The 12,438-nt window shown below is 39.7% G+C and overlaps 1 long non-coding RNA gene across 1 annotated transcript in view; it reads left to right on the forward strand.

Annotated features, from left to right (window-relative positions):
• The first annotated feature begins 3,070 nt into the window (after positions 1-3,070).
• LOC148055027 (uncharacterized) overlaps positions 3,071-12,438 on the forward strand; it is a 59,540-nt gene continuing 50,172 nt past the window's right edge. The window contains exons 1-4 of the long non-coding RNA XR_015705952.1: positions 3,071-3,122; positions 6,419-6,510; positions 7,076-7,213; positions 10,125-10,291. This is a non-coding gene — a long non-coding RNA (uncharacterized LOC148055027). The remainder of the gene's footprint in view (positions 3,123-6,418; positions 6,511-7,075; positions 7,214-10,124; positions 10,292-12,438) is intronic.

The raw sequence follows: 12,438 nt of genomic DNA on the forward strand, positions 1-12,438 counted from the left end.
TTACATGGCAAAAGCTCCTTACATGAGGGATTAAAAGTTAAATCTGTCTTTGTTCTAATTTCCTTCTCCTGTGTTTCAATACTACGAGCAAATGAAGCTGGTTTTCATTCTGTCCAAAGACACAGCAGCGTGACTTTTTTGCATTAAACAGTAGAAACGTGGGTTTACTTCACACAGTCCTTTAGTCAAGCAGAGAATTTCCAAAGATGAATTTTACTCATGTGCAAGGTAAACATTCTTGCAGTTTCCTCTCTGCGCCTTCCCGATTGACTCAGACGACAGAAAAGTTCATTTACTGTAATCAATATCACTTTACCTCATGCCTCAATGAAAAAATACCTTCTGCAGTCAATAGCAATTAAAGAGACAGATGGGGACAGAAATATTGATGGAGATGAAACCAGAGATTTACACCTGCTTACTATGTTTTTCTGAATATGTAACGGGACAACTGCTAACTGTAAAATATTGTATTAGTAAATGTTCATTAGGAAACTGCCTGGAGAGGGAATCGCACTTTCAGTGGAGCTGGAGACAAAATCAGGTTTGGGGCTGTAGTTTGCTCAGTTACACGGAGGGTAAACGCAGTGAACTTCAGGGACATCGGTGGGACCACACTGGATGTGCCCAGCTGGAAATGGCAGCAAACTTTGCATGTGGGGCCAAGGTACCGGGACAGGGGAACTGCCCTTCCTTCCAGTCCTGCAGAAATAACCTGTGGGATCAATGGGGCTTTTTGTTTGTTTGTTTGTTTGTTTGTTTTTTTCCTTCTTAAACAGTGAGGGTAATGAGGGACTTGAATAATTTATGTAGAGATGGTGTGGTTAATTGGTACCTGCATTCTTTAAATAGAAAGGGTATGTCTCTCTCGGAGGCAGTTCATCAAAAAGTTATCTGGTTTACGAGGAAACCGTCTCGCGACATCCTCTGGCCTGTTTTATAGAAGTCAGGCTGTCTAGATCATAATGGTCTACTCTAGCCTTTCTAAATCTCTAAACTGCGTCTTATCTCCGGTCTTCCCAGATGCGAGAGGAAGGCTTTTGTAACCAATCTAGTTTAGACAGTCCGAGCCCACGGCCGGTGTCAACCAAAGCATAGGAAATAGGGATGATCAGGCAATTTACTTCAAAAGCACATTCCTTATCTGAACTAAAATGCTGATCCAAAACCCAGTGGCATTCGATACCTGTGAAGGGGGAACAAAAAAAATGAGATCAAGAGCAGAGAGGGTGCAGTGTGCTTTGGGTGATAAAGTACACGCTGAGGGAAATTCACCTTCCGGCAGAGGTCCTGTGAGCAGTCCCACGTCAACCGGGTGTTGAAAGGCTCGGTGCTATGCACGCCGGCTAAAATCCTGAAATTCCTAATCAGTTTGAAAAACTAACCATGAAGTTTTTAAAAGTTTCTTTAAGAAATTATGCTCCTGCGATGTATTCGTTTAACCCATAATATGATCCTTTTGTAAAGAAGTTCCTTGGGTTTATTATAGCATTCATTTGTGTCACAATAGCATCTAGGATTTATCATAGAAAATCATCTCCTTGTGCTGCCATTGTACAACTAGAAAAATAGCATAATACTACATATTAACACTGCCTCTCATTCTGTTTATGTGTTGTGAGATGCTATGCAATATAACAAAGGTTGGCAAGATCTGTAACTACAATAAAGTGAGGAAAAAAGTTTGCTTACAATTAGTTTGTGGAACTTCAGTTACTTCATATTAACATGGACCTGCTACTAACTGTCTACTTAAATCAGTTCGTTTATCAGAACTGGGAATGCGGCTTCAGTCTACCTGGTTAAAAAAAATGTCAGGATCTGCTCGTTTAATGGTGCATAAACCCTTCCCCCAACTTGATATTAAACAATGGATTCTACATGAAAAATGTATTTAAGTGCTTTAAAAAGCAGAACTGAGTGTTATATATTCATTATCCTCTCTCTCTAGCTGTTCTTTATTAGAATGAGAAGTCTTTAAGTTTGTGATCCAGTGACTGTGATGACAGGATCATCGGGACGTTCTCCTCACCAGCCTTTTTGTATTAGAACTGAAGTAAAAAAATAATAATGCAAGATTCAGTCGAGCGTTTTCTGCATAACATTTCAAACTGCCGTTTAAAATGTACAAACATTCCTGAGCAAGGGAGACTCTTTTCTTTTTCCATCCTTTTATTCCTTTGTGGGAACTTTCCCTAACAGTACCTTTGACAGCTGAACACGGTTTCTGACTTGTGATCAAAACCGCATGAGAGCTCCGTCAGTTCTTCCCCTTTCCTTCCCCACGTCTCCCTTTCCTTTGCAAAGCCTGCTCTAGCAAAATCAAATCCAGTTCCCCCACTGAAAGACACCAGTTATCAAAGTAGTAATTATTTCTGCTGTTGCTCTGTTAAACCTTTGTTACCCCAGCAACGTATTTAACTGAGGTGGGGGGAGGACTGTAATTGAAATGTATAGGAAATCTATAACTTGCAAATGGAAATGCAAAAAGGAAGGAGTGTAACTGGTGTGTAATGGACTCGCCACCTTGTGAGCTTCTGATGACCTTTTAGAGGAAACAGTAGTGATAATCATGTGCTGCAAGGCTGCAGAGGTTCCCAACAGAAATGTGTGTGTGGATCTCAGAATGCTTTTTTTTCATTCTCTGCAGGCTACATCTAAATATCATTATTATCCATTTTTAAAAAGTCAGCCAAAAGATGCCTTTATTTTTAGTAATGTAGCATCATAATTCCTGTGTGATGTGCCTTCCCGTTTTAAAGCCACTGGTTTTCTGCCTTAAACGTGCATTTCAACATCCATCGTTTCTCTGAACTCAGGAATGGAGGAGTTTAGAAGTTGGATTTTTGATTGACTCGCAACTAGCATGGTTGACATTATGCAGTAATTTCTTTTTAAAATTCCACATTTAATAGTCTTCACTAAAATCCCTCTTATGTTTGTCTAGCATGAGCTGAGAGGTAAGACAAATTAATTAAATCTTCTCTCGTTGACGGTATGATGAAATCTTGTTTGAGAGCTGATGCGTCCTCTTATCTTTTTGTTTAGAATCCGATGCAGTGAAATGTCCCATTTTTTTGATGGAAAGAACGAGGAAGGTCCTCTCTCTACACAAGAGCAAGGTTGGTATTTTGTAGGATAACACTTAAGTGAAATCTGGGTCATGCCAATTCCAGACCTTTTTATTAGTCACTGCATTCTGTATTTCATGCATGCATTATTTTCATTGTGTCCTTTACACTTACGGTGGCATGGCAGGAGGAAGCAGACGTAGAGATTTGCGTGTGTATGGCAATGCAAAAGTATTGTGGTGAAATAATAATTAAATAGTACTAGCATCGTAATATTATCGTGAGTAGTAAATAACGGCAGTAAAAGAGCCTTGGTATCAGTATAACATCAGTGTTAGGGAATGTATTAATCATGCAGCAACTATTAAGAAAGAGAGCAGTGCAGAAACTTCATGCCAGGGGGCTGTTACTGAAGGGATGCGATACCAACTGTGCTGAAACCCGTGGAAAGGATGTTTGAGTGAGTAACTCGTGAAGTCCCCTTCCACGCAACCCTCCCTACGCAACGCATACAAACAAAGCAGAGGTCCAGTGCTTTCCCCAACCTTATTTTTTCACATTGCACACGTGCAGATTTAAAATAATACCTGTATATTTTACGCTTCGCTTCAGAATGCTGTTAGCTGTCAAACAGAGACTTTTTTTCAAATATTTTATTCATGTGTCACTTGACTGTTCATTTGCTAAGGGTTTACAAATGCTTCATCAATTATTAACAGTCCTGATACCTACTTGGTTTTTTGTTGTCGTTGTGTGCTTTTTGTTTAAGGAGGTGTTGGGGGGGGGAAGAGAACACTGAATTTAAGACAACAGATTAAATTAGGAATTAAATAATTTACATTCACTTACTCCAGCCAACTTAATTTTTAAAGGAAAACAGTTATACTAGAGACAATTGAATTATGTGTTTCCAGTTGTTTCCAATGAGTGCAGAACACCTATGTTCTCTCCTGATGCACGCGGCATGCTAGAGATCAGCTTGTCTGCTCTCAAGTAAGAGAATGCACACAAGACTGAAAATAAAATATAAGAATGTATATAATCCTGTCTAGCAACCTGAAGTGAAATTCAGTGTTTTGCAAAGGGGCTGGTCCAAAGAATGAAGATCGCGTCATTTTTAGTAATGCTGACATATTTCCTTGGAGTCTAGTCCTACATATTCGCCAGATAAACAGGCAAGAATAAGTAATTTTTTCTGCTTTTGTTTTCTAGAAGGCAACAAAATAACAAATATTTCCCGTTTTTATTTTCACTAGTGGTTTATTAATAAATTTATAAACTATTTAATAACTGCTATTTCCACAAGGAGGAGAGGAGCGTTTCTTCCTTCTTCAAAAGAATAAACTCAAAAGCAAATTTTGCAAAACTGACTGAAGACTTGGGCTACTGGAATAGCAGCCTTTCCGCAAATGCCTTCAAAGTTTGTCTCTTCTCTTGTCCCTTTTGAAAATTGTTCAGGAAATCTGCAGCTCTCAATGCTGAAAGCCCTGTTTTGCTGAAGAAATCAATACATGGGATTTCTTTCTACAAAGCCCTTTTAAACTCGAGCAATTGTCTTGATGGGCTCTGACTCCCTCCCTCTGACGAGCACAATCAATTATCTAATCTCATGAGAACAAAGTACGGGAATGAGCGCGCGCTCTATGCGGTGCCATCTCTGGTGCCGGGCAGCGTATTAACGTCTCGCACGAAGCATGGCTGGAAAATACAACGGTCACTATAAAACCTTCAGCCTGTTTTTAAAAGTGAAGGGTGGGCTTTCAAAGGGACCAGTGCGTTAAACGTGAGGGTGGTTAAACAGACCGTGGCGTGCGTTAGGGATGAAGTTGTTGCCATGGAAGCGTTGAAGTCGAGGGCTGGAAGTGGAAGGTGGAGGCTGCTGTGAGCCCCTCGAGCTAAACTTGGAGCCTGCCTCCCCACCCTGCCCCAGCCAATGGGGCGGAGCCCTGCCTTGCCCCAGCCAATGGAGGCAGAGCCCTGCCTTGCCCCAGCCAATGGAGGCAGAGCCCTTCCTCCCTTCGGGGTGGGCGGGGCTGGCCTCACCTGAAGTTGTCTTCACACCCTTGGTTCCAGAAGCTTCCACCATGGCCACCTCATCCTTCAGCTGCCCAGGCAAGCCCAGAGTCCCTGTCCTGAGCTGTGTTCACCTCCCCCAAGCAAGGGGAGTTCCCAGGGAGCCCTCTAGGGCAGAAATCCCTCTTTTATTGTTTTTTTTCCCCTCTGAATTAGTTGGGTGCTCCAGAGTTCGGCCATTCTCAGTGCTGCTCAGGCTCTGCTGACTGGGAAGAACAGGCCTCAGACAGCAACAGCAGGTTCAAAGTTCACCAGCCAGGCCCCAGGAGTACAATGAGGCAATGGTTTTGTCTTTGGGGGATAAGAGAGGGAGGAACGCAATGATTTATTCTGAGGTACATCGTTCTTCGTATCAGAATGCAGTAGTTTAAGGTTGGCTTAGAACAATTCTCTGGGCGTGGATTTCCCCTCAGGCTGCTCCCTCCCTGCAGTGAACAGGAGAGGGTTGATCTCCACAGCAGTCTGCTTCATGTTACTTTTAGCAGTTTCATAGTCAATCCATAGAGAGTCTGTCTTTAATCCGAGTCATATTCACATTCACCTTCCAAGGTATGTTCTGTGTGTTATGAAATAAAAGGCTTAATTTCATAATCATTTTGTAAGAGACAAAAACGTCAACACCCACCTCTTTTAATTCTAAGCTATTTTTGCAGCTAAATAGAGCTGTGTTCATTATTTCACTCCAAGAAATGAAATAGACTGATGTGTTTGTGTTGGGGTTGTAATCTCACAAAAACGTATAGTAAATACTCTCAAGAAATAGTAAGGAGTACTTTTCTATAGAAGAGGTACAGAGAGTTAGCTAAAGGATGCACTCCAGCTGGCTTGCAGACTTTGGCTACTCCTTGCAGCAGGAACCAGCGTAGCTGAGCTGCCTGGAGCGCGGTTTGGATTAGGGATACAGGAGAGCGCCTGGGTACGCCGCCAGTACGAGCTGCAGGTTTGGATTCCTGCTGGTGAGCTCGGGATGTCTGTCACGTTTCTGTCGCCCATTCTGCCGTTTTATCACTCAGTGGAAACGCAGCCAAAGTCAAGGCGGTGTGCTGATAGCACGCTTTATTTGTCTTCCTCAGAGTTAATAATGGACTTAGAGGAATGAGTTATTACGCTAATCATCAAAATTAAAAGGGGTTGCTATTGGAAGACCGTGGCTCTGTGTTCCTGGCCAAATGGCAGTCCTCTGAATTACCTTCCCTTCCCTTCCCAGCGATTGAGCCCACCCCGCTCGCTTTGGTGGCTTCCCTGATTGACTTTCTCACTTTCCTTGATCCAAGGAGCAGCCTGGCCAAGAGCAGCGCTCTTCAGAGTGCAAAATGTACGGCGCTTTTCACTGTGCTGGAAGTTCACGGCTGTTTTTTAGTCCGAGGTAAGTAACAGTGGTGGAGATCTGGATGACAGCCTGACCTTGATGTGTCTTCCTTTACCCCTTGAATATTAAGATCTGAGTGAGTACGTGACCTTTGTGAAATGACTTGGAGGATCCAAATCTAGCCCCTGTTGGGGGCATGTCTGGACCACTGAAGCTATTGTCTAAGCTAAGTTGATGTTAATTAGTTTTCTTGTTAGCAATTTCTGAAATGATGCCATCTTGAGGGTGAAATATAGCAGCTAATTAATGCAACTTAATTTACACAGTGTCATTGTGATACCTCCACTAATACATAATCACAATGACAACAATATTAACAATAATATTAATCTTTTCTGTCACCCAGAATGTTTTTCAAATCCTGCTATAGCTGATCACATTTGGCAGCCTTTCTGGCACAAAGGAAAGTCAACATTATTTTTGTTATTCTTAGATGCAGCTGAGCTTATTGCTTTTTTCAGTGTACTTGCCTTCAACTTTTAAAATCTAAATTTTTCATTTTAACTTAAATTGTATTTTATGATATATTTATGTACTTTTCAACTAACTTTTATACTTACAGGCAACCAATTATTATACCAGAGGATCCCAGAGTTAATATTTTTTGTTTTGAAGCTTCACTTTATTTGAGACTATATAAAGTTCTCATGAAGTATTTATACACTGTAACCCAGCTCCGGGAAAGAAACAGAAGCAATGGGTAAGTAATGAAGAATCAGATAGTATTTGTGCTTTTACGTTTTAAAAATGGAGAACTTGTTTTAAAAACTATGTGAATTTTTAAATTCTTAAAGGAAAAGAAAAACTTAGTTGTCGCATAAAACCAAGACTCATTCAGTGTTGGTGAGATTCTGCATTTGTTAACTCCTTTTTTTTTTTTACGGTGATCTGGTTTTGTTGGAGTTATATTTGATTGACAGCTGTAACTAGCTCTATATCCATAGACAAACCATCACATGCTCCTCTCCTATGTAGGTGTATATCTGATATATACGTACATGTCTGTATGTGTACTGATAAACACACACCGATATGTATAGCTAGTTAGCCACTTGCTAATTCCTCTATGTTGTGAAATATATAGTGTGCCTTACAAATTCATCACCTCCTCTCTGCGATGATGTCACCTGTTCTCTCCTGTTTCAGTGATGCGTACTCAGCTTCTGAAACCTTCGTGCAGATGGCTTTGGATAGATTTTATGTAGACCCAATATCAATGAAAACTCTGTATTTTGTATTGTATCTAATCTAGTATGTCCATGATTTATGGTATATATGTAGCATTTATCACGGTAGGAACAGATATGAAATGTTTTAATAGCCTCATTGTGCTCATTTGGGTTGAGATTTGCCTTCCTCATTATGCAGTGACATTCACTCCATAAGTTGCTATCCCAGTCTTAGCTAGAAAGTTCTTTGTATCAAGCGTTACCGTCAATTATTCTCTTTGGCCTGAATTTGCAAATTGCCAAACACCTTCAGCTCTTTGATGCAGCAATGAGAGCTGAGCTCACAAGCCCTCTCTAGAATGGGAGTTAAAATAAGCCATATTCATCAATGTAAACAACTGCAACTCTAAACCAGGTGATTATGTCTTCTTGAGATAATGTCATTCGCATATACATTTATAACTCTACGAGTGTTCTTAGAAACTTTGATTAAAAATTAGGCTTTCATTTCCATGATTTTGTCTTTCTGCTACTCCCACTGTTTTTGATTTTTATTTTAGGGCTCCTTTCTCCATAAAGGGATTTTTTTGATGACCCTTCAATGTCTTCTAAAGACATTTACCGTACATGCGCTGAATGTGATTTGATTTACCCCTCCCCCCACCTCTGTTTTATAAATGTTTCTGAAACACACGGGTGTAACAATAAGCTATGATTCAGCACATATCCATCACATAAAAATCAAATTTCAGTGGCTCTGATTGCTCCGTATTGTGCTGAGATCAATAGACGGGACAACCCTTAACCTAGCAGCGTGCCAGAGTGACCGACATGTATTCATAAGAACAGTCTATAAATTCAATAGAAATACTAGGTTGAGGGGGCATTCATGCTTTGAATAGCAAGGGGGGGGGGGTTAAGCTTTTCTACCTTGCTTTACACAAATTGGTTTTCTAAAAAGGCTTTGAGTCCTTCAGAGTTTGTACCTTCTAACTGGGTAATAGAGAGATGTAGATAGTTATACAGTATCTACCAAAATAATGGTTCCCTAGTGACTGAATCACACTTTATTTATATTCCCCAATTATAACATTAATTCTAAATTTCACTTGTTAAAACTGCTTTCCCATCTTCGTGTTCTATATTGTACAACATGAGACATTGCAATGTATTGTATTTCATAGAAAACTAATTTCCAAATCAGACTGATGTATATTCAAGTGAGAAGAGGCCACACTCCCTTTTAAACTCAGTGATGTGAATCTGGAATATTCTTTTGAAAACCACTGGAACTAATGTAGATTTTACTGGCACAAGTAAGAGGAGGACTTGACCCTCACCGTAAAGATGGGCAGGAGAAATAGTGTCACTATTTTCCGTACTAGACACCACTCTAATAAATAAACCATTGTGCCTTACATTAGGTTCATTTTTGTATAAAAGTTGTCAGTCAGTAACTGAAAGAATGGATGCAATTTTGTCATGAAACTGAAAAAATACATTATTTTCCAAGTTGGCATTTCATTCAGGATAAACTGGTGGCTTTGTATAGAAAAATATGAGCCAAATCTTGGTGTAAGTTTAGCTTCTTTAAAATTTTTCCTTTCCAATTCATGCTAGGGTTATTTTTGCCCTTTAAATGATGCTAATTAATATTTTTACAGAACCTTGAAACTGGTAATATTGGTGTTTTATGAGCAAATATACTTCCTATATCCTTGCTTTTAAGAACCTGCACTCCAATTGGATGAAATCTATCTTCATTAAAGAGAGCAAACACCATTTTAATGTACCATTTTAAGGGTCGTAGCTTTACTTCCTCTGCAACAAAAATGAATGTCATCTATACTCCACCCTCTTTTTCAGAAGGAATTCAAGTCTGCGAGAATATATGCAGCATAAAAAGCGTTTAAGATTTTTCCTGCTGAAACGCTTAGACCTTTCTGCTTCTGTGCAAAGAAAATTCAAATAAACCTATTTTTATTTATTCAAGCACAGCCTCTTTAGAGCTGATGAAATTGTTTTATTAAGATGCATCCTTTGATGAATTTGTGCATATGTGTGGAATTTGTGAGGAAGGAACAAGGATGCTTTTTTTGGCAGGTATTACATCTTTCTCCTCCATGGAGTATAATGCTCTTTCAAACACGTGAAATCAAAAGCCTCCTGCCAAAGGCAGCTTTGTATGGTAGTTGGTTTAATTTTTCTTGAAAATTTTGCCATGGGCTATTTTGAAAAATACATTGCTGTTGAGGTTGCAGAGCAACGCATTTGTTTCACATGAGTGGTAGCAAATTCCAAGACTGACTGACGCTCTTCTCTACAGTGTTCTAGCACTGGTTTCTGAGAGAGCCAAACATAGTTATGTGCACATTGAGATGACATCTCTGACTCCAGCTATTAAAGAATTATTTGGCTTGAGAACATGTTTTGGCTTTGCAGATGATTACAAATGGCAAGGAGGCTGAATGCTGGCACTGGAGGTAGTACAGTGTGATCCTGATGAGCTACCTGACAGACCTGAAAATAAAAACAACCTTGATTCCCACTTGCGTGCTATTGCAGGCCTTCTGAGCAACTAGCAACTGAAGTAAGACTGCATTTCCCAGGTAATTCTTGTCAATTTGTTTATGGTAACTTAAGCCTTGTGATGTTCCCACTTTTTGAAATGAAAATCCACGTGAAGTTTGTCAGATCAGCTTAAAGTCATGTTATAAACAGCTCTTTTTCATATTTAGCACTTCTCATTACACATGATACATCTCTTGTCACCGATGTTGCAAAATACTTCATGGAGAGTATTTTCATCAGAACAAAATTCCTTTTCTGGTTACCTATTGTCCAGAGAGGACATTGAATACCTGAAACTATTCAACATATTTCTGTTTACAAGAAAATGACATTGTATATGAAAAGCCAAAGAAAACTATCGGATATCTTATGAATTCTAACGCAAAGTACTCCCTTTTTGGACTACTTACATGCTGTACTTGAATGCTTTTTGTTAGTGTGTGGTCTGAAAAAAACAAACCATCAGAGTTCTGAGTGGACCTTATTTATATATCTAAAGCAGAATAACAGAAGTTTAATAGGACTTTCACAAGGTCACAAGAGAAATTAGCTTTTCTGCATCGAGACTTACAGGTCTTACAGGACTATACTTCTTCCTCAAAGTAGTTTCTTGTCAAATGGAAGAACCTCAGGAATGTTTTTAGGTACCCACCTTTAAATGAGAAGAGTTGTTTAATACAGAAGAAACAAGGGATATTAAGAAAGCACAGTTGGTTTCATCTACTATAAATGTGCCTATGGGTTGGTATAGCCACCAATGTGCTTTTTTTATTGGTATTATTCTTTCTTGTTTGCCTGCTTTCTTTTTCTCCATTGCTACAGCCTGTCTTCATTGGTGAAATCAATCTTTCCTGTCCTTCTGTTTTTTATTAAAACCATTGTTGCCTTTTGTTGTATGTCCAGAATTGATCCCTTGCGATAAGGAAAGGTTGGGTGGAAGGAGGGCCATAAATAGAGTAAATCACAGCCAAAAGAGCGTGATATTTAACAGCTTGGGTTTGCAGCAGTAAAGGGCAAATTCGCAGGTGTCACATAGAGTGCTTTCATCGCCCAGAGGGGCAATTCCAACAAGGACTGCCTGCTGCAAAGTACAATGGTGTGAGGTGATTCGTGGGTCACCTGCACACAGTTCTCTTGATGGATTGCAGAAACTTTCTCTTGTACTGATCTTAGCTACATCCTTGCTGCCTGGGGTTTTCTGACAGGCCTTTTCTTCTGTCAGTAATGGACTCTGCCTCCTGTTCAGTATCTTTTTCAAGCTAGTTACAGAAAATCCCTTGTGATCTATCGCATAGAGCTGGCAATCCGAAGAATTGTGCCCATGGTGTACTACTTTATTCTTTGCTCTCTCCGAAGCAGTTGACCCTTTTGCAACATTGGCAGTTGGATTAATGTACACAATATGCACTTTGCAGATGATGCTATTCACTGTGTCTTCACCTACTGAGGAAAAGAAATCCAGAAAGCTAAATGGGATTTCTGGTGACTGGGAGGAATGTGGTTAACTACCTGGTGTAACGCCCACTAAAGTAAGCAGAATGGTTCCAGCTAATTCCACTGGACATTAGAGCAAGCCTTTTTGGACTAGACCTCAAAAACTGACAGTAAATTTTAGTAACAGCAGAACTGAAGGGACGAAAGGGGTAAACTTCACATATTGGTTATATCAGAGTAAAAAGCTGAAATACTATATGAGGTCTTTCAAGCAGTGGTCATTAATAGAGTTTGACCACTGAATCTGTACCAAGGCCTCATAAACAACAAACAAAAAAATTAAATGGCTTTAATATTAGAAAGCTGTTGTCCTTCTGTGACTGTACACAAATATTCGCCCACACAGGCACAATTTGGTAACTTTACAGTCACAATGTTGGAACTGGCATTTTTCCAAATTAAATAATAATATAATGATAATGTAAATCAGAATTTAACCCCTTGGCTTAAATGCATCGATAAGAAACGGCATTTGGTTTTGTCCCAGCAATTTCAAGGCATTCCACATCCACTGATCCATGGCAGTAAGCACTGTTTTCTTCTGAAGTGAGAGAAATTATAGAGGCGTAAAGAGACACAGTTCAACTGCTCTTCAGATATTTCATTTCTGCAAAACTGGTGCAGCTCAGAACTCCACACCAATTAAAAATAAGTGAATTACAAAGAAAGATCAGCTGTGAGAACATGGACT

Source organism: Nipponia nippon, unplaced genomic scaffold, assembly GCF_047370975.1.
Source record: "Nipponia nippon isolate SJK-2023a ecotype South Korea unplaced genomic scaffold, ASM4737097v1 scaffold_27, whole genome shotgun sequence".
NCBI classification, from domain to species: domain Eukaryota; kingdom Metazoa; phylum Chordata; class Aves; order Pelecaniformes; family Threskiornithidae; genus Nipponia; species Nipponia nippon.